This window comes from Nycticebus coucang, chromosome 14 (genome assembly GCF_027406575.1).
Source record: "Nycticebus coucang isolate mNycCou1 chromosome 14, mNycCou1.pri, whole genome shotgun sequence".
NCBI classification, from domain to species: domain Eukaryota; kingdom Metazoa; phylum Chordata; class Mammalia; order Primates; family Lorisidae; genus Nycticebus; species Nycticebus coucang.
Window position 1 is genome coordinate 7026274 of NC_069793.1, and position 26267 is coordinate 7052540.

The following is a 26267-nucleotide window of genomic DNA, read 5'->3' on the forward strand; positions in this document are numbered from 1 at the left end:
TTGAAATAGAATTTTTTTGTTGTTGTTGTGGTTTTTATTGAGACAGAGTCTCACTTTGTCACCCACCGTAGAGTGCGTGGCGTCATAGCGAACAGCAACCTCTTAACTCTTGGTCTTAAGTGATTCTCTAGCCTCAGCCTCCCTAGTAGCTGGGACTACAGGTGCCCAACACCACACCTGGTAAAGAATGGTTTAACTGTAAGATATGTTATGTAAGCCCCCACAGTAACCACTAAAAGCAAACACCTAAAGCATATACAATATAATCACGCCTTTAAGAATAAAGTCCCCTTGCCCCACCAAACCCCAACTAGAGCCCTCAAGTAAACTTCAAAGATATACCGTGAATGATAAAAGGGCCTGTGCATTATTCAAGACATCTGCCCAAGTACACAGCAAAGCAGGCTTTCAAAACAGTCATAATACATGTTCTGAAACCCTGAGGTTTCCCTGGAGCCCCCTCAGCAGATCTATGAAGTCCAGCCATTTTCATAACAACTCTATGGTGTTAGCTGCTTTTTCAACCTCATTCTCTCCCAGGGGTACAGTGGAAGCGACGTGACATGCCGTCACAGACTGCAGAAGGAGGTACAAGAATCCAGCTGCCTTCCACGAGGCCAGACAGCAAAGAGACCTTACAAACAACGCACAACAGCGCTGCTCTCCTCACTAACTGCCTTTCTTATTTTGGAAGATAGTTGTTTTTCTTTTTCTTTTTTTTTCCATAAAAATGGTATTTATGTGAACATGTAACGAGTCTACTGTTATTTTTATTTTATTTTATTTTTTTTTATTGTTGGGGATTCATTGAGGGTACAATAAGCCAGTTACACTGATTGCAATTGTTAGGTAAAGTCCCTCTTGCAATCATGTCTTGCCCCCATAAAGTGTGACACACACCAAGGCCCCACCCTCCTCCCTCCATCCCTCTTTCTGCTTCCCCCCCATAAACTTAATTGTCATTAATTGTCCTCATATCAAGATTGAGTACATAGGATTCATGCTTCTCCATTCTTGTGATGCTTTACTAAGAATAATGTCTTCCACTTCCATCCAGGTTAATACGAAGGATGTAAAGTCTCCATTTTTTTTAATGGCTGAATAGTATTCCATGGTATACATATACCAGAGCATGTTAATCCATTCCTGGGTTGGTGGGCATTTAGGCTGTTTCCACATTTTAGCAATGGTAAATTGAGCTGCCATAAACAGTCTAGTACAAGTGTCCTTATGATAAAAGGATTTCTTTCCTTCTGGGTAGATGCCCAGTAATGGGATTGCAGGATCGAATGGGAGGTCTAGGTTGAGTGCTTTGAGGTTTCTCCATACTTCCTTCCAGAAAGGTTGTACTAGTTTGCAGTCCCACCAGCAGTGTAAAAGTGTTCCCTTCTCTCCACATCCACGCCAGCATCTGCAGTTTTGAGATTTTGTGATGTGGGCCATTCTCACTGGGGTTAGATGATATCTCAGGGTTGTTTTGATTTGCATTTCTCTAATATACAGAGATGATGAACATTTTTTCGTATCTTTGTTAGCCATTCGTCTGTCATCTTTAGAGAAAGTTCTATTCATGTCTCTTGCCCATTGATATAAGGGATTGTTGGCTTTTTTCTTTTTTTTTTTTTTTTATTGTTGGGGATTCATTGAGGGTACAATAAGCCAGGTTACACTGATTGCAATTGTTAGGTAAAGTCCCTCTTGCAATCATGTCTTGCCCCCATAAAGTGTGACACACACCAAGGCCCCCACCCCGTCCCTCTTTCTGCTTCCCCCCCCCATAACCTTAATTATCATTAATTGTCCTCATATCAAAATTGAGTACATAGGATTCATGCTTCTCCATTCTTGTGATGCTTTACTAAGAATAATGTCTTCCACTTCCATCCAGGTTAATATGAAGGATGTAAAGTCTCCATTTTTTTCAATGGCTAAATAGTATTCCATGGTATACATATACCACAGCTTGTTAATCCATTCCCGGGTTGGTGGGCATTTAGGCTGTTTCCACATTTTGGCGATTGTAAATTGAGCTGCAACAAACAGTCTAGTACAAGTGTCCTTATGATAAAAGGATTTTTTTCCTTCTGGGTAGATGCCCAGTAATGGGATTGCAGGATCAAAAGGGAGGTCTAGCTTGAGTGCTTTGAGCTTTCTCCATACTTCCTTCCAGAAAGGTTGTACTAGTTTGCAGTCCCACCAGCAGTGTAAAAGTGTTCCCTTCTCTCCACATCCACGCCAGCATCTGCAGTTTTTTTTTTGTTTTTTTTTTTTATTGTTGGGGATTCATTGAGGGTACAATAAGCCAGTTACACTGATTACAATTGTTAGGTAAAGTCCCTCTTGCAATCATGTCTTGCCCCCATAAAGTGTGGCACACACTAAGGCCCCACCCCCTCCCTCCATCCCTCTTTCTGCTTCCCCCCCATGACCTTAATTGTCATTAATTGTCCTCATATCAAGATTGAGTACATAGGATTCATGCTTCTCCATTCTTGTGATGCTTTACTAAGAATAATGTCTTCCACTTCCATCCAGGTTAATACGAAGGATGTAAAGTCTCCATTTTTTTTAATGGCTGAATAGTATTCCATGGTATACATATACCACAGCTTGTTAATCCATTCCTGGGTTGGTGGGCATTTAGGCTGTTTCCACATTTTGGCGATTGTAAATTGAGCTGCAATAAACAGTCTAGTACAAGTGTCCTTATGATAAAAGGATTTCTTTCCTTCTGGGTAGATGCCCAGTAATGGGATTGCAGGATCGAATGGGAGGTCTAGCTTGAGTGCTTTGAGGTTTCTCCATACTTCCTTCCAGAAAGGTTGTACTAGTTTGCAGTCCCACCAGCAATGTAGAAGTGTTCCCTTCTCTCCACATCCACGCCAGCATCTGCAGTTTTGAGATTTTGTGATATGGGCCATTCTCACTGGGGTTAGATGATATCTCAGGGATGTTTTGATTTGCATTTCTCTAATATATAGAGATGATGAACATTTTTTCATGTGTTTGTTAGCCATTCGTCTGTCGTCTTTAGAGAAAGTTCTATTCATGTCTCTTGCCCATTGATATAAGGGATTGTTGGCTTTTTTCATGTGGATTAATTTGAGTTCTCTATAGATCCTGGTTATCAAGCTTTTGTCTGATTGAAAATATGCAAATATCCTTTCCCATTGTGTCGGTTGTCTCTTTGCTTTGGTTATTGTCTCCTTAGCTGTACAGAAGCTTTTCAGTTTAATGAAGTCCCATTTGTTTATTTTTGTTGTTGTTGCAATTGCCATGGCAGTCCTCTTCATGAAGTCTTCCCCCAGGCCAATATCTTCCAGTGTTTTGCCTATGCTTTCTTTGAGGATTTTTATTGTTTCATGCCTTAAATTTAAGTCCTTTATCCATATTGAATCAATTTTTGTGAGTGGGGAAAGGTGTGGGTCCAGTTTCAGTCTTTTACATGTAGACATCCAGTTCTCCCAACACCATTTATTGAATAGGGAGTTTTTCCCCCAAGGTAAGTTCTTGTTTGGTTTATCGAAGATTAGGTGGTTGTAAGATGTTAGTTTCATTTCTTGGTGTTCAATTCGATTCCAAGTGTCTATGTCTCTGTTTTTGTGCCAGTACCATGCTGTCTTGAGCACTATGGCTTTGTAGTACAGACTAAAATCTGGTATGCTGATGCCCCCAGCTTTATTTTTGTTACTAAGAACTGCCTTAGCTATACGGGTTTTTTTCTGGTTCCATACAAAACGCAGAATCATTTTTTCCAAATCTTGAAAGTACGATGTAGGTATTTTGATAGGAATGGCATTGAATAGGTAGATTGCTTTGGGAAGTATAGACATTTTAACAATGTTGATTTTTCCCATCCATGAGCATGGTATGTTCTTCCATTTGTTAATATCCTCTGCTATTTCCTTTCTGAGGAGTTCATAGTTTTCTTTATAGAGGTCCTTCACCTCCTTCGTTAGGTATATTCCTAGGTATTTCATTTTCTTTGAAACTATGGTGAAGGGAGTTGTGTCCTTAATTAGCTTCTCATCTTGACTGTTATTGGTGTATACAAAGGCTACTGACTTGTGGACATTGATTTTATATCCTGAAACATTACTGTATTTTTTGATGACTTCTAGGAGTCTTGTGGTTGAGTCTTTGGGGTTCTCTAAGTATAAGATCATGTCGTCAGCAAAGAGGGAGAGTTTGACCTCCTCTGCTCCCATTTGGATTCCCTTTATTTCCTTGTCTTGCCTAATTGTATTGGCTAGAACTTCCAGCACTACGTTGAATAGTAAAGGTGACAGAGGACAACCTTGTCTGGTTCCAGTTCTAAGAGGAAAAGCTTTCAGTTTTACTCCATTCAGTAAAATATTGGCTGTGGGTTTGTCATAGATAGCTTCAATCAGTTTTAGAAATGTGCCACCTATGCCTATACTCTTCAGAGTTCTAATTAGAAAAGGATGCTGGATTTTATCAAATGCTTTTTCTGCATCTATTGAGAGGATCATGTGATCTTTATTTTTGCCTCTGTTAATATGGTGGATAACGTTTATAGACTTGCGTATGTTAAACCAGCCTTGCATCCCTGGGATGAAGCCTACTTGATCATGATGAATGACTTTTTTGATGATAAGCTGTAATCTATTGGCTAGGATTTTGTTGAGAATTTTTGCGTCTATGTTCATGAGTGAGATTGGTCTGAAATTCTCCTTTTTGTTTGGGTCTTTTCCTGGTTTTGGTATCAGGGTGATGTTTGCTTCATAGAATGTGTTGGGGAAGATTCCTTCTTCCTCAGTTTTTTGGAATAATTTCTGCAGTACAGGAATAAGCTCTTCCTTGAAGGTTTGATAGAATTCTGGAGTGAAGCCATCTAGACCAGGGCATTTTTTAGTTGGAAGCTTTTTTATTGTTTCTTTGATCTCAGTGCTTGAAATTGGTCTGTTCAGGAGGTCTATTTCATCCTGGCTAAGTCTAGGGAGAGAGTGTGATTCCAAATATTGATCCATTTCCTTCACATTGTCAAATTTCTGGGCATAGAGTTTCTGGTAGTATTCAGAGATGATCTCTTGTATCTCTGTGGGATCAGTTGTTATTTCTCCTTTATCGTTTCTGATTGAGGTTATTAGAGATTTTACTTTTCTATTTCTAGTTAGTCTGGCTAATGGTTTATCTATTTTATTTATTTTTTCAAAAAACCAACTCCTTGTTTCATTAATTTTCTGAATGATTCTTTTGTTTTCAATTTCATTGATCTCTGATTTGATTTTGGATATTTCTTTTCTTCTACTGAGTTTAGGCTTAGATTGTTCTTCTTTTTCCAATTCCATAAGATCTCTTGTGAGATTGTTGATGTGCTCTCTTTCTGTTTTTCGAATGTAGGCATCTAAAGCGATGAATTTTCCTCTCAAAACTGCTTTTGCAGTATCCCACAGGTTTTGGTAGCTTGTGTCTTCATTGTTGTTATGCTCAAGGAAGTTAATGATTTCCTGTTTTATTTCTTCCTTCACCCATCTGTTATTCAACAGAAGATTGTTTAATTTCCATGCCTTTGGGTGGGCTTGAGCATTTTTGTTAGAGTTGAGTTCCACCTTTAGTGCCTTATGGTCTGAAAAGATACAAGGTAAAATTTCAATTCTTTTGATTCTGTTGATATTTGTTTTGTGTCCCAGGATATGATCAATTTTGGAGAATGTTCCATGGGGTGATGAGAAGAATGTATATTCTTTATCTTTGGGGTGGAGTGTTCTATATGCATCTATCAAGCATAGTTGTTCTAGGGTCTCATTTAAATCTCTTACATCTTTGTTTAATTTGTGTTTAGAGGATCTGTCCAGCTCTGTAAGAGGTGTGTTAAAGTCCCCTGTTATGATGGTATTATCAGATATCATATTGCTCAGACTGAGTAAGGTGTGCTTCAAGAATCTGGGAGCATTTAAATTGGGTGCATAAATATTTAGAATGGAAATGTCTTCTTGTTGTAGTTTTCCCTTGACCAATATAAAGTGACCATCTTTGTCTTTTTTTACTTTAGTTGCTTTAAATCCACACGTATCTGAAAATAAGATTGCAACTCCTCTTTTCTTCTGAATTCCGTTTGCCTGAAAAATTGTCTTCCAACCCTTGACTCGGAGCTTTAATTTGTCTTTTGAGGCCAGGTGTGTTTCTTGCAGACAGCAAATGGATGGCTTGTGTTTTTTAATCCAGTCAGCCAATCTATGTCTCTTCAGTGGGGAATTCAAGCCACATTTATTGAGATAATTGATAAGTGTGGTAGTATTCTATTCGTCTTATTTGGTGAGAGTCCATTGCTTAGTTTTATCTTTTGCATCAGTGTGGAGGTTAGGTTTTGTCCTTTGATTTCTGAGTTCTTACTTTGCTGCTGATCCATTGTGGTGGTCAGTGTGCAGAACAGGTTGAAGTATTTCCTGTAGAGCTGGTCTTGTTGTGGTGAATTTCCTCAATGTTTGTATATCCGTAAATGATTTGATTTCTCCGTCAATTTTGAAGCTTAGCTTAGCAGGGTACAGAATTCTGGGCTGAAAATTTTTCTGTTTAAGTAGATTAAAGGTAGATGACCATTGTCTTCTTGCTTGGAAAGTTTCATTAGAGAAGTCTGCGGTCACTCTGATGGATTTGCCCCTGTAGGTCAAGTGGCACTTACTCCTGGCAGCTTGCAGAATCTTTTCTTTTGTCTTGACTTTGGACAGGTTCATCACAATGTGTCTTGGAGAAGCTCGGTTAGAGTTGAGGCGACCCGGGGTCCGATATTCCTCTGAAAGCAGTGTGTCAGACTCTTTGGTGATGTTTGGGAAATTTTCTTTTATAATATTCTCTAGTATGGCTTCCATTCCTCTGGGGCATTCTTCTTCCCCTTCTGGAATTCCTATAACTCGTATGTTGGAACGCTTCATAAAGTCCCATAATTCTGACAGTGAACGTTCTGCTTTCTCTTTCTTCTTTTCTGCCTCTTTTACTGTCTGAGTTATTTCAAGAACTTTGTCTTCTACCTCTGAAATTCTTTCTTCTGCAGGGTCTAACCTGTTGCTGATACTTTCCATTGTATCTTTAAGTTCCCTGATTGACTGTTTTAGTTCCTTCAGGTCTGCTATATCCTTTTTATATTCTTCATATCGTTCATCTCTTATTTGATTCTGTTTTTGGATTTCCTTTTGGTTATTTTCCACTTTATTAGCAATTTCCTTCATTGTTTCCATCATTTCTTTCATTGTTTTCAACATGTGTATTCTAAATTCCCTTTCTGTCATTCCTAACATTTCTATACTGGTGGAATCATCTGCAGTAGCTACCTCATGGTCCCTTGGTGGGGTTGTTCTAGACTGGTTCTTCATGTTGCCTGGAGTTTTCTGCTGATTCTTCCTCATGAGTGATTTCTTTTATCTGTTTCCTTGCCCTAATTTTCCTTTCACTTCCTCTTGCTCTTTAAGTTCTTGTGCAGTTGTGGGCGGGTTTAGACGGATTGAACACACGCGACCACTTGCCGGTTTTCCACTGTTTTAGTCCTCCTCTTGGGGTCCAGAAGTCTCTCGCTGACTCCCTGTATCTTCATAGGAGTGATGATAGGCAGTTCCCACCAGCCAGAGATGCCAGGGGTCCTATCTCCCCAGACTCACGGTGCCCAGATGCAAGGAAGCTGTTACTCGGCTGCCATCTTGCTCCGCCTCCCCTCTACTGTTATTTTTAAATGCTTTAATAATGAAATATTTTTAAATCATCCTTTTACTTTCTCATGGGATAAGTATCAAGCCAATGATGCACATAAACCAAAAGCTTTCTGAGTCCTCAAAACTCTCCTAAGACGGTAAAAGGGGCGTTAGGACTAACGTTTGAAAACCACTGTGCTGCCCCATCTACTTTCCACGAAAGCAAGCAGAAAAATAAAAGGCATTCTACTCCAGAGATGACCAGGAGGCAGGGAAGAGACTGCTGCGTTGCTCCGCACAGTGGGGTGGGCGCTGCCTGACGTGGATTCCAGCTCAGCCATGCGGCCTCAGCAGGTTCAGTGGCATCCTCCGCCCTGTTTCACTCATCTGGGAAATGGGGTAATGATGCTGTGCCCCCTTCTCAGGTCTGTGGTGAGGGTGGCCTGAGTCTGCGCTTGGCAAAGCACCAGGGACAATGTGGCCCAGACACTCACCATCGCTATTACTTTCATGCTGTAAAGTCACTGCGATTCCATGGGGGAAGAGGGATAGAGGGAGACAACTCTGGGAGCCCCGGTGGCCTTCGGTGACTCTGTCTCCCTGGAGGAGGAACTCCCCATGACATCCTGGCCCCAGTCACCCCTGACATGGTGGCCACATTTCGAGAGGCTGTCCTGAGGTTGAGAAATGGTATCTGGAGGAAGGAGGTCCCCGCACCACTACCAGCTGAACCAGGAGCTAGGAACTTTGAAACAGCTGAGTGTGTGTAACCGGCCATGGGGTGGAGGGCTGTGCCCCACCCACCATGCTCCCAAAATGCACATCCCCACCATTCCCTTAACTTAGTCTGAAGTGGGTCTCCATCTCCTGCAACTCAAAGAACCTTGTCAAAAACAGGCAGACTCAAAAGAGACAGAACAGTCCCAAAGCGGGGACTGTGCCAGACTCACCACAGAAAATCCCCACCCGCCACCAGGCTTGAGTTGCCTGAACCTAGCCCAGACATTCCCCACAGAGACCCCAAAGAATCAAAACAGACGCTGCCCCCAACAGCCTTTCTATTCCTTTAGCAGACTAATTCCACATCCTTGGTGACTATGCTGTTGCCCTGGGGAAGTGAATGAGCCTTGGAGTTCTCTGGAACCCAGAATGTGGCATTGATGCATCCCTGTGTTTGGAGAATTACGAGCTGCACGAACCAGGCCTTGCCGTGACCATCTGCAAGAATTCCATTCCCAGTGTTGCTTGGACTCTGTGTCATGTTTAAGAGAAAACTCAGTGCTGAACCCTGGCCACTGACCCCACCCCTGTCTGTGCCAAGCCTTGATAAAGATCCCAGGAATGCGATCCTGGTGGACACAGGCTGTCATGGGCCCCAAGCCACCAGCCCAGGCATCTGTCACCCTGGCCCGAAAGCAGCCACAGGGCTGGCCTAACATCTGAAATCCTCACAGTGAAGCTGAGGGTGTGCACACCCCAGGTGAGGGGACCTCCCAATCCCCCCACCAAGGGGGTAATTCAACTATGGCTTTAATTAAACACCAAAAACACCCACTGCCTTCTCACTAAGAGATATGCCTCCACTAACATTTCTCCTTTTTCCATTTCTAAAAATTTGCAATATTTACCATTTGCAATCAGCTGTGCCCCAGCAGTAACTGTACAGCTTTATTCAACCCAGTAGTGATTTTTTTAAAAACATGTAGCAACTTGATGTCGCAGGAAATTTTATAAAAGTCAATTCATGTATATTATTCTTGCAGAGAAGTATGCTAAATTAATAAAAGACCCATTAGCATAAAAGACATTAGGATAACATTCTTTGAGGAAAGTGGCTCACTTAATGTCTTTGTCACTGGAAAGTGAGCAGCAGGGTGGGTGACGGGTGACGGCCCGGTGGAGGGATAAAGAGTTTTTTAAATATCGGTATTTGCCTCACAGAGGAGGTACTATATCCACTGCAAATATTTAAACCTGTGAAGAAAAATTTTACATGTTGACTTAAAAATGCATGAGAAGCCTAGTCAATGATTAATGGCAGAACCAGTCAGTGGGGATAAAAGAAGGCCATGGTGCAATTCTTTCCGCTTTGCTGGGTATTTAAATTTTTCATGAGAAAATGTTGCAGGGAATGTGTGAGAGAACACAGAGTTTTTAAAAGTAACACTTTTAAAGATGGGAAAACATGTTCCTGGAAGAGACCTGCCCCACCCCAACAGGGCCACAGGAAGTGTGCCTCCAGGGAGCCTCCCAACTGAAGCCTTTTTAAGTTAAATAACCCAGGACTTTCTCCAACTGTTCTTCCTCTTGAAAACTGAGTCTCTCTCAACGTGTGCTGCGGGGCTCATCAGGCAGGACTTCTCTGGAGAACTCCAGTTCTGTATTTCCCGCCAATCAGAGTTTTCAGGTTGGAGATGAGCCCAGAGCCCCCTGAGCCCCTGCAGCCCGGCACTCAGAACCTGCAGCCTCAGATTAGGAGTTTGTGGCCTAATTCAGCCAGCACAAGCCCCTGAGCCCCTGGCTGAGTTACCCCCAGAGTAGCTGCCACACTCAGCAAGGATCTCTGCACTGACATCTGGCAGCCAATCAGGGGAGCCAGCTGGGTACTGCTCTCCAACTCCTGGTGGCCCAGCGGGCTTTTAAGAGCTTAATCTCCCAGGAAGTGACCTGTGCTGCTGCTGACCTCTCCCTGGGTCACATACATCCAGAGGGACCCAGGCAGCTGTCTCCATGCCCAGGGCAGGTTGTGGGTCTTGAGTGTGGGCACGTCTCCCCCCACCCTGGGAAGACTGGAAACCCCTTCAATGGAAAGACATCATCTTTCCCAAAGCAGGACGTCAGGTTTAGCATTAGAGCAATGGAATCGAATGCTTCCTTGATCGTGCTTTCCACAACAGCAAGAGCAAAATGCTGATGACAGGAGAAGCTAGCCAGAAAGGTCGGTTTTCAGGCACTGAAGGTCTGTCCCACACCACCAGCACAGGAAGGCTATCTCTTGACTGCCACCTGGCTGCTCTTTCCAGCTGGGGGATAAGCCTTTAGCCATGGGAAGTGTGGGGATGAAGGGCTGCCCCCATGCTGCCTGGGGTACCATCCAGCTGCCCCAGCACCCACTGGCTGTGTGTCCCATGGCAAGTCGCTCCGGTCCTCTGAGCCTCAGAGTCCTGATCTGTGAAACGGGAATCAGACCTGATGACAGCACATACAGCAAGCGTGCATCGCCGCTAACGCCAACCACCAGGAAACACTCGGAGTGCTGCTATTACTGCTGCTCCCCTGTGATTATTATAACTACGGGGGAGCTGTGTATGGGAATGGAATGAGAAGTAGATGATTCTGCCAAGGGCCCATGTTCAGTCCCAGGGGTGTTCAGTCAGGCCACTCAGACCTGTTCCAGGTGTCTGATACCTCTGGCTCCAACCCTCACCCACCCTCCGGTTGGGGGCCCGCTGTGTACCCTACAGGTCTATCACAAACCCTGTGGCAACGTGCACACTGTCCATCACTCCTCTTCCTCCCCACTAGCCTGGACACTCCCCAGGGCAGCCACCTGCAGCTGGTCCAGGCCTGGCAGGCAGCAGCAGGCCAGCGAATGACTATGAAACTCATTTTTATGCAACATACACAGAAAATCAAATATACCCTAGATCACCTTGGACTGTCAGAGAATGGCAGGCCTCTCATTTTGGGTGGGCGTGTTAGGTGCATGGCCAGGTCACAAAGGTTATCAAAGCCCTTGACTCAATCTGTACGCATCCTTTCAACAAGTAATTCATTCTCCAGGGCCAAAGTAAAGGGCAAAGAGCTCTAATGATGAAAAAGACAGGCCAATCTGTGGAGACAGAGGGTCAGGAAATTTGCTGGAGGTCATTTGGATGAAGGAAGATCCTAAATGTTCCCTCCCTGAGCCTTAAGTTGACAAAGAAGGAGGCTGGAATTCCTGACAAAGGCAACATCAGGAGCTGGGATCCAAACAGCTGCACCCCCAGGAGGAATCTTGAGTAGAAGGCTCACCCTTAAGACCGCACAACCAATCCCAAACTGAGCCACCAGGAACACCAGATCTCGTTATATAATTGGAAATAAAACAAATGTTGCTAAACAACTATTGTCCCATAAAAGTCCATTGTTAGGAGTGTTTTCCTGAGTATGGTCAACTGCTGGCATGTTTTCCTAATTTCATGCTTTTTCTTGTCTTTTTCCTCATCCCTGATGACATATAAAACACAGTGTTGTCTGGGACTCCCCTGTGCTCCCAAGGGCAGTAGTCCTCACATCCAACCTGGGACCCTCAAGGTCCCACCTCCTAGATAGCCTCCACCCCCAGGCCTGGACAAGTCACCAGCACATGGGGGCCCTTAGACTCCAGCAGAGGGTCTTACACACAACCCTCAGCACCTGCTGAATCAAATGAATGAATGAATGAAAACCTCTAGCAAACTTACCCAACATACACAGGGCTTTCTAAAGCAAAGCGCCTGGACTTGGAGAATGTAGGCAGAAAGACACCCCTCCCCCCCCACGGCGGATTTACTTTGCTAAAAGCAGCCAAGCACAGTCAACTGTGCCCACCAGGACTGCCTTTACAGGCAAAACGACCTTAGTCATAGAATTCCTTTGATACTTGAATCCCGGCCTCCTTCCATAGGGGTTCAAAGAAGCCCCAAGCTTCCCACCCAATTCTTCCAACTTGGAAAACAAGAAATGCCTCAGCATAATAATGGAATCTGCTGCCTTTAGAACATTGCTCCCCAGGAGTTCTCACATCCAAGCACCATAAGAACAGCAAATTCCCACCAAGACAAAGTTCTCCCTTCGGCCTCTTTTTAAGGACACTGCGACTTCCGGGGTAAAACCCCACACCTACCACCCCGCCCCCTTACAGCGTCTACTTTCTGTCTACCTAAATTAACACTCAACACCAGGCAGGAGCTTGGCGCCCTCTGGCCTCCCTCCACTCCCCGGCAGGCAAGCGAGGGCTCAACCCGTATCCGAGCTGCGCTAGGCACCCACAAGTGGTTGGGAAACTCGGGTCTCCAAAAGCAGTTGCCTCTGGGGGCTGATCTGGACCCCACGACGCCCCTGGGTGCCAGGCTCGGTGCCCAGTGCGCAGTAGGTCGTCCCTAATCATTTCCGAAGGCAGACAGCTAAGGACCTGGATCAAGGCAGAATCTGCCGCCGCATTCCCAGGGGCGCCGAACCCTGGTCCAAAGACCAACTCAAGAGGTCAGATTCCAGGTACAGAGCAAACCGCTACCCCCCAACGGGGTACTTCCGAAATTACCTCTCTACTTTCAGAAGCTTAACTTAATTAGTTGATTGGCCTCATTAACGCTCACACTTGAGTTTCAAACGAAAAAGAGGTCATGCAACTATCCAATTTGCTACCTTGACTCCACGCAGAACCCGCTTTATTTTTGGATGGCCTCCGAGGACCCCCAGTACCGAGCCAACAGCTGCCAGCCCCCGAGGTCCTCCCGTACTTCGGCCTGAACCCCACCCCTACCCCAGGCAGGGTCCAAGCGCCTTCTCAGATCCAGCCGCCCGGAGTCCCTTTAAAAGCTCCGCCGCGAAAACCCATCAAACCAGCGCCAGTTTTTCCCCCCTCTGGGTGCCCCCAAACCCCCTGGAAATGCGAACCTCGCCCGCATGCCCGCCGGCCCAACCCCTCTCGCTGCCTCCGGCCCGAGGGTCCTTGAGCAGACCCGCCCGGAGGCTGCGACGTCCACGGCCGCCCCTGCACCCTTCGAACCCAGGCTGCGAGGTCCACCGCGGTCCCTGCACTCTTCGAACCCAGGCTGCAAGGTCCACCCAGTCCCTCAAACCCTCCGAACCCCAGCACCGAGGGTCACCGAATCCCTCAAACCCTCCGAACCCCGGCACTCCTAAATACCGGCAGCGAAGGCTGCTGCGGTGGTCGCACCTGCTCGCTCTGTCGGGCGGCTCCAGCTCAGCCAGCGAACGCGCGCTCCAAGTCCATCCGAGTGCTCCCAGCTCCTGGCGCCCAGCGCCCCAGCCGCCCGGGGGAGGCGCCTGGGCAACCGGCCGCGCGGGCGGAGCAGCCCGGTCGCCGGGGAGGAAGGACGCCCGGGCGAAAGTTGCCAGGGAAACTTGAGCAACTCGAGCGCGCCGGTGCCAGCCTCCTGCATAATTCACTGGCGGTGGTGGCAGGGCTGCGCCCGCCGGGTCCCCCTACCGCAACTAATAGTACGGCGGGCAGGGGTCGGGCACCCGGCCGGGGCTCCGCACAACCCCCGGAGATCCGGGCGCCCGACCCGCCACCTCCGAGCTCGCACCGGGTACGTCGGCGCCGGCCTCCCAGACACAGCTGCCGAGCCGCGCGCGCCTGGATGGGGGCGCTGGGTGCGGGGCCGGAGTGGCCGCAGCCGGGTCTCCGGGGACCTTGCGACCGTAGCGGCGCGGGTCCCCGCCCCCCGCGCGCCCCCTGGCGGCCCGGCGCTGGCTCTTCAGCCCGGCTCGCAGGCTGGACTCCCGGGGCTGGAGGGCGGCAACTCAGCACAAGGAGACCCCGGCAGTGGAGGGGGTTGGTCCACCAGCACTGTCCAGGGAAAACGACAGAGGGCTAAAGGTGACCAGGGTCCATGGGCGCAGGGGACAAGTGAGTGCTCCGCCCTCTATGCTCACGCCGCTTCCAAATTTTTTTAAACCTGCCTCTGTCCAGGAAGAAAAACCGCTGGGGGAAGGGAGAGGTCGTCTACAGACACTCGTCCCCCACCCTGACCTGCAGATCCCTCTCCTCACCCCGCCCCACCCCCATCGACTATGGGTCCGGGACTGCGCTTACCTGGTAGTTGGCGCTATTGGAATCCAATCGCACCCAAAATGCTGTCCAGGAGCAGGGTTGGGTGCCCGGGGGCCACCTACTGTCCTTCCCGGGCCGCACGGGGTGCCCCAGCCGTCTCCGCCCTGCACCCGCAGCGCCTCGCGCCCCTGGCCGCCGCCTCACCTGGCTCAGGGGGCGGCTGGGCGAGTCGGGGGCGGGCCCGAGCCCCTGGGGAGCGCCACGTCCGCGTGCACCTGGCTGGGCCGCGGGAACCCGAGCGGCGCGGTGCCCAGCCCCGCCAGGGCCAGCGAGCCGCCGCAGCCGCTCAGGTGTGGGGAGGGGGAGGGGCCGGCCCCGCCCCGCGCCGCTGGAGGGACTGGGGAGGGTGGGGGAGGGGTCTTCTCTCCGCGGAAGGGGCGCGCGCAGGCCGCTCGCCGGCGATCTCCGTGCCCAGCCCTGGTGCGCAGCCCCCAGCCCAATCCCGCCTGCGACTACGACTCCTGCGCGGCGCGTGGGGTCTGTTGTAGCAACCCGGGGAGACCGCGGGGCGCCCAGGGCCGCCTCCTCCCCGCCCCGCCTCACCCCGCCCCGGGCTGCGTTGCTCTCCCCACCCCCCACCCGGTGAAACCCCGCGGACTAGAAAGTCCTTTAATTTGGTAAGCCCTGTTCATTCTGCACGATTATCCCGAACGCAGCTGGCTCCCACCCCAGAGTATTTTAATAGGATTCGGAAATGCAGTGACCAACTGCACATCAAAACGTTTGCAAAGCAAATGAAAACTTTGTACCTGGGGAACACCCCGGCATCTGCTTCCCAGGCCTCCGGGGCGCCTTCCCCCTGGAGCAAAACTGTGTTGCCGCCAACTGCCCTCCAAGCAGATTGGAGGGTGGGAAGAATAAAAGCCAACTGCACAGATGAGCCCTAGAGGTGAACATGCACCCTCTGGAGACGCCGAGGAATCCTATTATTATCCAGGACTCGGGAATTGCTGGGTTTGGGGAAACCCACAGGGGCTTGTCCCCAGCCTCTGGCCCGCAGCTGCCAGCTGTGGCTCCACGATCGCCTCCTGCCCAATCTGATGTGTGAGCAATGGGCTAGTCACTTTTCTCAAGACCCTGGAAACTCACTGGTAATCCCACCCTCAGAGCTGTGTGCCTCTGAAGTCTCTGTGTCCCGGGGTATTCCCATATTCTGGAAGGTGAGGCTGTTTCCTGCCAACAGGATCTTCAGTCCCAAAAGGCTGGGTGGAAGGAGGGGGCAGGGGTAAACACCAGTGTCCAAGCCTTGATGTGGGACAACTGCTTGCAAAGCCCTGGAGCCAGACATTAAGCAAACACCAACCTGTGCCCCACCATGAAGAATCTACATACACACATATACATAGGTATGATTTTTAAGTCCATCTTATAGGACATGCCTGAGAGATCAGCATGGGCCGATGACTTCAACATACCAAAGGCAAAGTTAAATATTTGCTCTAGATACCTTTCTGCTTGCATAATTGTCCCACATTTCAAAGAAATCTTTAAAAGCAGGTAGGTTTAAAAAAAAAAAAAAAGTTGTGTTTGGGGCCTCAATATTTCAGGACACACACTGGAGTAAATATTGTAACTCCTTGAGAGCAGCTGCCATATGCAAACTTCTTTCTCTTCTCTGCTTCCTTGAGCATGAGACTTGGTAAAATATTTGCTGAAGGAATAAAGGAAACCATCAAATAATGATCCCTAAAACAGGAAGAGAGAAGCCCTGGCAGGACCTTGCAAGCACAATTTCTTTGCCTTGGAAGCTGAGGGGAGCAGGAAAGAAGGCCAGCTGAACATCCCCCATTTGCCACTGGCGGCCCAGATCTGAGTTGAGAGAGTGGGGAAGAGGCTCTACCTTCCCTTAACTTCCATCAGTACTCCTACCCCAAGATAGCCTGTCATCTAAGTTAAAGTAGTATGTTTGCCCTACAAACACAGCTCAAAGACCCATCCCCAAGATATTTTCCTCCTCTGGCCAGATTCCTGCCCCCCAAATGCTCATTCTCAGATTTCTAGAACCATCACTGCAGATAGCAAAGGAGCCAGCTGGTCAGAATTCAGCTGTGAACACATTTCTGCTATCCCCACGGAAAGTTGCAGTGCCAACGCCATTCTGCTGTCTCCAAGAAATGGCTGTATTTTCCTCAGGACCCAGGCCTCTGCCAGCCTGTTCACCCAAGTGGACACCCCTTGGGCCACCCCCTCCAGTCCCTCTGATCTGTTTGTTGCCCAACAAGAGCGCTCTGTGAGAGCCCCAACATTTGGCATTTTAAGGATAGTCTCCTGCTTATGTCCCAGTTTCTTTGTGTCTGTTTAGAGCTATCCAGTTCAGCCTTGTCCTCAGATTAAGCAGCACCCTGCAAGTCTTTAAAGACTTCTTATGATCCCAACATGAAGAAATTATGCAGGGTAGAGGTGATGGGCATGTTAACCACCCTGATTTGATCATTACACATTGCATACATGTATCAGAATATACCCCCACAAATACAGAGGGTGCCCAAAAGCTGTATACACATTTTTTGTTTGTTTTGAGACAGAGTCTAACTTAGTCACCTTGGCTAGAGTTCCGTGGCATCTTAGCTCACAGCAACCTCAAACTCTTGGGTTCAAGCAATCCTCCTGCCTCAGCCTCCTGAGTAGCTGGGACTACAGGCACCCACCACAACGCCCAGCTATTTTTTAAAGACTGGGTCTTGCTCTAGCTCAGTCTGGTCTCGAATTTGTGAGCTCGGGCAATCCACCTGCCTCGGCCTCCCAGAGTACTGGGGCCACTGTGAGCAGCCTATATGCACATTTTAAGAAACAAAAAAACTGTATTAAATTGTACTGCTGAAGTCACGTCTGATTTCTGCAATTACAAGAGATACAAGATATAATATACAGGATAACAAATGTGATCAATATATATGGAGTATTACAATTTAAATACAGTTTTTTCCTTTCTTAAAATATGTACACAATTTTTGGTACCCTCTATATATACAGTTATTATACAGTAGAGCCTACATGGTTGACTATCTCCCTACATTGACCACCCCCTTAAGTGGACCTAATTTTCATGGACTGGACATGTATCACATGTACGTATGAGGATAGTAGGCCTAGTTCCTTATGTTGACCACCTCTGTATGTTGAGCAGTTTGTTATTGTCTCTCGGGTGATCAACTTACAGAGGTCTTACTGAGTATCCGTAAGTTGATTTCTATTTAATGAATAAATATATGTATTTATTAAATATGCATATTTAATACAATATTTTTATTTTATTAAAAATAAAAACCGAAAGAAAAACACAAGCCCTCTTATGAAAATGTTCAGGATCAGAAAACTCTGCAGAGATACCTTTAATCACACTTCAATGTACTGAGAAGATATTTCAGGCTGAGGGTAGGGACCTTCTCCCTTGAGCTGAGGGTAGGGACCTTGTCCCTTGAGCTGAAGGTAGGGACCTTCTCCCTTGAGCTCCGAATGCTAACTCATGGCTCCTTTGGGGCAGACTCGTTTCAGCATTCTGCTTTGGCTGGCCCTGCAGCTGGTATGCATTGCTGAGTACCTTGTTTCAGTTTCAGTTTAGAAAGAGGAGGCAGAATCTTTTTGGCTTCTTGGATTCAAGACTTCCCTGCTTTTGTTGCTGTAAGTTGCCTTCCTCAGATTCTCCCTGGGTCCCCCCAACGTGTCTGATGACCAAGAGGAGATGGCTAATGAGCTTGCAGGAGGAGATAATGTTTCCATCTAACAGGCTTTTTCTTTTGTCTTGAAACCCCTGACACATGCATCCATCAGTCGCCACATACATGGATGGCACCCTGCACCCTCCTGAACACGCTAGGAGTTTCCGGAAAGTGTGACTGTCATACAGAGAACTAGAAACTGGGACACTGTACCGTTAGGGATGTGGGACATAACCACCTTTTCTGTCTTGGGGAAAGTATTATAAATATTTTGTCACTTAAATTAACCCAGATGCTCATTTCGCCGAGCAGCTGTCCCTGTCTGTCTCACACAGGAAAGCTCCCGGGTTTGGGGCTATGTGGTTGGAGACCAGCATGTCTTCTGCCCAAGTGGAAGCCACCTAACCCAATCCCTTATCTTTCGATAGGAAGCTGAGGCCCAAGGAAGGGATGAGACTTTCTCAAGGACAGGAGGTGACAGCCACAGAAAGACAGGCATGCACGTACAGGTAGAGCCAGGTCTCCAGGAGCATGTGACTCCAGTGCCTGCACAGGTGAAGCCGGGTGAAGGCAGGCATCCACAGGTGGAGCCGGGTGAAGGGGCATGCACAGGTGAAGCCAGATAAAGTTAATTGTGCACACATAGAGGTAGTTGTTCTGGCCAGCAAGCCTGCCCCCCTTCCCTCATCCCTGCACAGTCTCCCACATTTTTGCCATTTTTTTTCCAGCTTATTTTCCCAGCAGTAGGTCCACATCCCTCATGTATCAAATTCATGTATCAAATAGTGGAAAATTCGCTCATTTCTCCATGATTTCATGACAATTTTCTAATTTAGTCACATAAACCTGATGACATAAATATACCCATCTCCTACATAAAAGTGCCTGCCGTTTTTCCTTCTGTATCTTGACATGGACTTTCACAACTCTCTGTTAATCTCCCATGAGTTTATTTTCCATGGATTTGTTAGAAAGGCCCCCTGAGACTTTGAGCATACGTGTCAGGGCTACTAACCAGGAAAGTGGAGGAAGAGTTCGCTTTTCTTGGGATCTTGGATGGTTAAGAGGGCCTGGTCTGAAGCTTTTCCTCCTGCACTGGACCAGAGGACGTGGACAGTAGTGGGCAGCAGGGAGACAGCTGGGCCTAAGGGCTGTAAGTACTCCCCACCGGCCTTCCTGCCCTCCCAGGCCTCCAGTGTAAAAAAGAGACATGACTGTAATCTCAGCACTCTGGGAGGCAAAGGCAGGTGGATTGCCTGAGCTCACAAGTTCAAGACCAGCCTGAGCCAGAGCAAGACCTTGTCTCTAAAAAATAGCCAGGCATTGTGGCAGGCGCCTATAGGCCCAGCTACTTGGGAGGCTGAGGCATCACTTGAGCCTAAGAGTTTGAGGCTGCTGTGAGCTATGACTCCACAGCACTCTACCCAGGGTGACGTAGTGAGACTCTGTCTCAAAAAAAAAAAAAACGGAAGCATGAGTGACACCCAACCTTGCAGAAGCAGAGCTGGGGGGCGGGGGGGGAGGTGAACGATCCAGCTGGGGCACATTTTGTGGCTTCTGTGACATTCCCGTGGAGACTCCCTTGCTTACAGCAGTGACTTGAACAAAACACCTTTATCTGCAGATTTCCTCCTCCTGCCTCTCCTTTCTCTTGCTTTCTCACTCCTGCTTCCTGGGGTCAACTCTCAAATACCGCAGCCTGCATGCAAGTCCTGGCTTCAGGAAAACTTTTGAAGAAACCCCAAATAATGCCGTAGTCCCACCTTGTCCACAGCAGATACATTCCAAGTCCCTCAGTGGGTGCTCAGAACTGCGGATGGTACTAGATCCTGGATACGCTACATTTTTTCTGACAACCCAGATGGCTACCAATAAGCAGTAGTATTTGCAGTGTGGATATGCTGGACAAAGGGGTGATTCATGTTCAGGGCGCGACAGAACAGGATGGCATGAGATTCCATCACGTTTCTCAGAAAAGCACACAGTTTGAATTATTTCTGAAATGTTCCATTTAATACTTTCATTCCTGGGCGGCGCCTGTGGCTCAAAGGAGTAGGGCACTGGCCCCATAGGCCGGAGGTGGCCGGTTCAAACCCAGCCCCAGCAAAAAAAAAAAAAAAAAAAATCTTTCATTCCACAGGTAACCCCAGGTAACTGAAACCATGAAAAGTGAACCCGTGGATGGGGGGCACTACATAAAAACTTGTCTTGTGCTCCAATGTGGTGGCTCATACCTATAATCTCAGTACTTTGGGAGATCAAGGCAAGAAGATCAGTTGAGGCCAGCAGTTCAAGAACAGCCTAGGAAAAATTGTGAGACTCCCATCTCTACAAAAAAAAATTAGCCTAAAGTGATGATACACATTGGTAGTCCCAGCTACCCCAGAGGCTGAGGCATTATAACCAACTCATACACCCTTGGGCTTTGTTTGAAAAGCAAATAAAAGAGCAAAACCTTTAAAATGATCAACAGACAGAATACAGCAGAGCTTTCAGATGTTTTCCTGAAGCCCACCACGACTAAGTGAGGTTTATTTTAATAATGTTAGAATATTCCAATATTAGCAAATCTGTTAGGAAATATGTCTGATCAAACAAAATTTCTTGGTAAAAGAAAGAACTGTTTGAGAATATTTTAATATTATTCAGTGGTATATAGCAAACCAACCCAGCACTGTATTCAGTATGAAACACTGAATCATTCTCATTTAATTCAAGAATAATAAATATGCACCTGCTAACATTACCACTACTTAACCTTTCCCTAAAGTTCTAGTCAATGCATCGAATAAGAAAATTAAATAAGAAATATAAACATTGCAAAAAGAAAGAGAGGAGATATTTATCATGGGGGGAGGCATGATGTTTTTCTCAAAAAATCTGAAACTGAAACTGTAATCTTATAGAACAGTTTAGTAAGGAGTCTGTTGGAAACCAGTAGCTTTTCTACATTTGAACAGCAACCAGTTGGAAATAGTCATATGAAGAAAAACAAGCCCGTTCCTGGTATCAACAGAACAAGAGGAAAAACATGCCAAGACAAATATAATGAGAACTTTGCTAAAATTATAAGAAAAAATAAATGATAAACTCTACTGAGGAAAAGAAAATAATGGAGAATGAACAGAGAATTGGTATCCGGGTGAGCAAAAACAGGGACTGTTAAGCCAAACTGTCTGCTTTCAAATCCCAGCTCTACCACATACTAGCTGGTTGAACTTAGGCAAGTTTCCTATCCTTTCTTTTTCCCAATTTCCATACCTAAAGTGGGAATAGAAGCAGGATAGTGTTGCTGAGAGAGTGAAAGAACAGACCTATGTAATCTACTCAGAACCACACCTTGCAAAAAGTAGTACTTCTTACTTACTAATTTACTTACATAAGCAGTGCTGACCTTGCTGTTCTTGAATAGGAGATCTGTTGCTGTAAGGACACAACTCCCCTCAAAGATCATTAAATTTAATGTAATCCTAAACAAAATCAGGGCAGGATTTTTTTTTTTTTTTTTTGAGACAGAGTCTGATATGTCGCCCTCAGTAGAGTGCTGTAGCATCACAGCTCACAGCAACCTCAAACTCTTGGGCTTAAGTGATTCTCCTGCCTCAGCCTCCCAAGCAGCTGGGACCACAGGCATCTGCCATAACGCCCGACTATTTTTTGTTATTGTTGTCACTGTTATTTAACAGGCCCTGGCCGCGTTCAAACCCACTAGCCCCAGTGCATGTGGCCGGCACCCTAACAGGTGCCGAGCCAGGGCAGGATTTTTTTTTTTAATTTAACATGCAGTTTATCTGAAGGAATAAATAGTCAAAATGTAGTATAGATATTCATATGTAGAATATATAAAATAATAAGTAAAAAAGGCAAACCAATAAAATGGGTGAAAGCCTTAAACAGCTAGCTCACAAAAGTGACTGTGGAAATAGCCTGTACAGGTATGCAAAGGTACTCAATTCTGTTAGTCACCAAGGACCAAGTCACCAAGTCAAAATAAGTTGACAAGGAGACAACCTTGAAGTCTAATGGCTAAAATAGAAAAGGCAGGTCCATATCAAGTGCTGGACACGACGTGGGGCCATGGGCACATTTGTGCTTTGCTGGGGGGAGTGTAAATTGATACAACCTCTTTGGAGAATTGTTTGGCAGTGTCTAGTATGACCCAGAAGCTCTATTCTGAGGGGCACACTACAGAGGAATGAGTGTATGGGTGCATTAAAAGATACATAGCTTTTATTATATGGCAAAATAGGAAACCACGTCTTATGAACTGAATATTGATGTCTTCTCCAAATTCAAGTCGAAACCCTTCCCTCTAATGTGATGATATAAGGAGATGGGGTCTTTGGAGGCAATTAGGATTAAATGAGGTCATGAGGGTGGACACCCCACAAATGGGATTACTGCCCTTATAAGAGTCTAGAGCAGCGGTTCTCAACCTGTGGGTCGTGCGCCACAGGAACTGTATTAAAGGGCCACGGCATTGGGCTTATAAAACCAGCCCAACCCTAGAATTCTGGGCACACTGACTTGGGAACTATCTCTAATGTGCTGTCTACTTGTAGCAAGTAATAGAACCTTCCCTGCTATAACCAACTTGGCTGTGTCTATCAACTTGATATCTACCAAGCAAATGAACCCCTCTGTTAGGAAGGTAATATCATCATCCTTCTTTGACAATCTATTTGTTATTTTACACCAAAGGTTGAGAATAACTGGTCTAGAGAGAGATTGCCTCTGGTCTCTTTCATGGGAAGGGAACACAGTGGGAAGGTGCCATTTGTGAACCAGAAACTGAGCCCCCACCAGACACCAAATCTACCACCACTTTGCTCTTGGATTTCCCAACCTCCAAAATTGTAATAAATATCTGTTGTTTAAACCAATCTATGGTATTTTGTTATAGCTGCCTGAACGTACTAAAACACTACCCAAAAGTCCAATAACAGTTATAAGAATTAATATGTACAAATGAATGGAATACTGGTAAGTAATAAAGATGCATGAACTATTGCTCCATGCAAAAGCAAGAATTAATCTCAAATTACCATGTTGAGTGAAAGATGCATAACACATTATACAGGAAAGAACTATGTAATTCAATTTACGTAAAGTTGAGTAATAGGCTGACACACTCTATGGTGTTGGAAGCCGGGACTGGAAGGGACATGAGGAAAATGTCCAGATGCTGAAATGTTCTGTTTCTTGATCTGTGTCTGCTCACATGGATGTGTTCACTTTGAGAAAATTCATCAAGCTGTGCGCTTATGATTTATTTATTTTTTATAGATAGGCTAGATTTCAATAAAAATTGACTTTAGCAAGAAAAACCTTCAAAAAGAAGACTAGTTAAAAAGTACTGCCCTGCTCAAAATTAAATATACCAAAAAGCTACAATAATTACCCAAGGTAACGAGCACAGGAATAGATCAATAGAGCGATCAACCAATACAGAAATAAAACCAACCTAACAATTGTCTGCATACTACACACGATGATCTTTCAAGTTTTTAATACACCGGGCTCTCTCTTTGCTCCATATTTTCCCATTACCAGACCAATCTGGCTCAACTTTTATGTAACAAAGCTGTGAGTTGTTTTTTGGTTGCCATGGACCCCCCAAGTTGAAGAGAGGGTAACCTGAGCATGCCCGGATGAACCAAGTGTGCAACCATGGAGGAACCTAAGTCCTTGGACTGAGAGGCGGGGACTGAATTAAGAAGAGGACCCCATGTATCAGGACCCAGGAGCCAATCAGATAGAGCTCTGATATCACCTCATCGCAGGCTCCAGTCAGATCATGCCTATCATCATGACTTTGTTACAAGATCCAATCAGATCACACCTCATTACCCTATGCTTATAAAACCAGCCCGACCCTAGAATTCTGGGACACACTGACTTGGGAACTCTCTCTAATGTGCTGTCTACTTGTGCCAAGTAATAAAACCTTCCCTGCTATAACCAACTTGGCTGTGTCTATCAACTTGATATCTGCCAAGCAAATGAACCCCTCTGTTAGGAAGGTAATATCATCATCCTTCTTTGACAATCTATTTGTTATTTTACACCAAAGCTAAAATATGATCTGTGTGCTAGTGCTGAGTGCTTTGAAGGGTCTTGCCCATCACTAAATTTTAGCTTTCTCCTGCTCTCCTTGATCTATAGCACATACACAGAGCCTAGCCCTTGGTATATGCTCAGTATGCTTTTAGCAAATGAAGGAAGAAAGGGGAGGAAGGACAAGAGGGAGAGAGGAATGGAGGGAAGGAGATCTGGAAGGGAACTTGGTCTATTACAAATGTGCTTTTAAAAATGTATAAAAAAGAGGACTATTCAATAAATAATGTAGCACAGGCTTAGCATTTTTTTTTTTGAAAAATGCAGCTAAATTGCTAACCCACTTTTCATAGCAAAATGAGTTTCAGATGAATTAAAGATTTAACCATTAAATAGAAAATAAATTATTAGAGAAAGGCCACCGATGGTAATTTTCAATTCTTGGGGTAGAGAAAGCTGGAAGGCCTTTGTAAATATGTCACTATCCTGCAGGAAAAGATGAAGTCCATGTGAATTAGGACCTGAAATAAAACAACCACCAAAAAAATGAAATCAAGCACATTAAGGGTGTAAGAGCATCTGTCGAACGTATTTAAAGCTATAAACCCTTAAATGAAAACCTAGGAGAAAATCATGACAACACAAGCATGATTCTTAAAAGAAAAAAGTTGATAAATTAGGCTGCACCAAAGCTTAAAGCTTTTCCTCTTTGAAAGACATCTTGTGAAGAATGAAAAGACTGGGAGAAAATACTTGCAAATTGCATATCCTGACAAAGGACTTGTATCGAGACTACTCAAAAGCTCTCAAAACTCACTAGGAAAACAAACAGCCAGCCAATTTAAAAAATGGACAAAAGATTGGAACAGCCTCTTCACCAAAGATATAAGGATGGCAAATAATCCCATAGAAAGATGGTCCACACCGGCTGTTCTTAGGGAAACATAAATGGAAACAGCACACCTGTAGAATGGCTGCTGGAGAAAGTCCTGGCAAAGACACAGAGCAGCTAGAACCCTCACACGTGGCTGGGGGAAATGTAGCAGGGCACAGACACGCTGGAAAACGGTTTAGCAGTTCCTCCTGAGAGAAGACACATGCTTAATAACCTAGGTATTTACCCAAAAGGAATGAAAAACTTCTGTTCACACTAAAATGTGTTTGAATGTTTATGGGAGTTTTATTCGTAATTACCAAAACCTGGAAACAACCCAAATAAATGTCCTTCGGTTGGTGACTGGATAACAAACCGGCATATCCATAAACATGGAGTGCTGCTCAGTAACCAGAAGGAACAAGTCTGGATGGAGGCAAGGGCACCCTGAATGTCAAACACATGTGAAGAGGTAGAGGCCTCACGCAAGGCCACGTACTGCAGCATTCCTCTGCAGATACTCTGGAAAAGGCAAAGCCCTCAAAGGGAGAAGTGATCAGCATTCCTCTGCAGACACTCTGGAAAAGGCAAAGCCCTCCACGGGAGAAGTGATCATTGGCTGTCAGGGGTTGGAGTGGTAAGAAACTGCAAAGGAGCCCCCATGGGGAGGGAATTTGGGGGTGATGGGACTGCTCTTTATCTTGATCGCACAGTGATTCCATGACTATGCCTTTACCCAAACTCATAAACTCGTGCAACAAAAAGAAGGACTTCAACTGCGTGTAAACTGGAAAACAGATTATAAAAACAGAACTTACCAAACTATTGAAAGATGTCAATGAGTCTTTTGGAAACAAACAATTGACGAGAAAACATATCCAAAATATCTTTACTCACTCATAATCACAGATGATGAAATAAAATAAAAACTATTTGCTTTCTTTTTTCCCAGAGGAACACAAAGACATATACATACAACCCAGGGTCTTCTAGGATGTGAGAAATGGGGAATTCCCGCAGGACTGGTGACAGCCATGTGTGTCCAAGTATAAAATCGAAGAACCCAGGAACCCAACTGCCAGCAACTTATTCTAAGGACAATCACTTCTCTGCAGAAACACTTGTGCTCTAAGATGATGACTCTAACCTTGGTTTATAATTACCCCAAATTGGAAAGCACTTTGCATCACTACCCTGTTTCCCCGAAA

General features: G+C 45.8%; 1 protein-coding gene across 1 annotated transcript in view; it reads right to left on the minus strand.

The window, feature by feature from the left end:
- The window catches only part of SHANK2 (SH3 and multiple ankyrin repeat domains 2), a 577367-nt gene extending 562761 nt beyond the window's left edge, over window positions 1–14606 (minus strand). Inside the window, exon 1 of the mRNA XM_053561191.1 lies at window positions 14452–14606. The gene's annotated coding sequence lies outside the window, so the exon portion shown is untranslated. The remainder of the gene's footprint in view (window positions 1–14451) is intronic.
- Between the last annotated feature and the right edge of the window lie 11661 nt (window positions 14607–26267).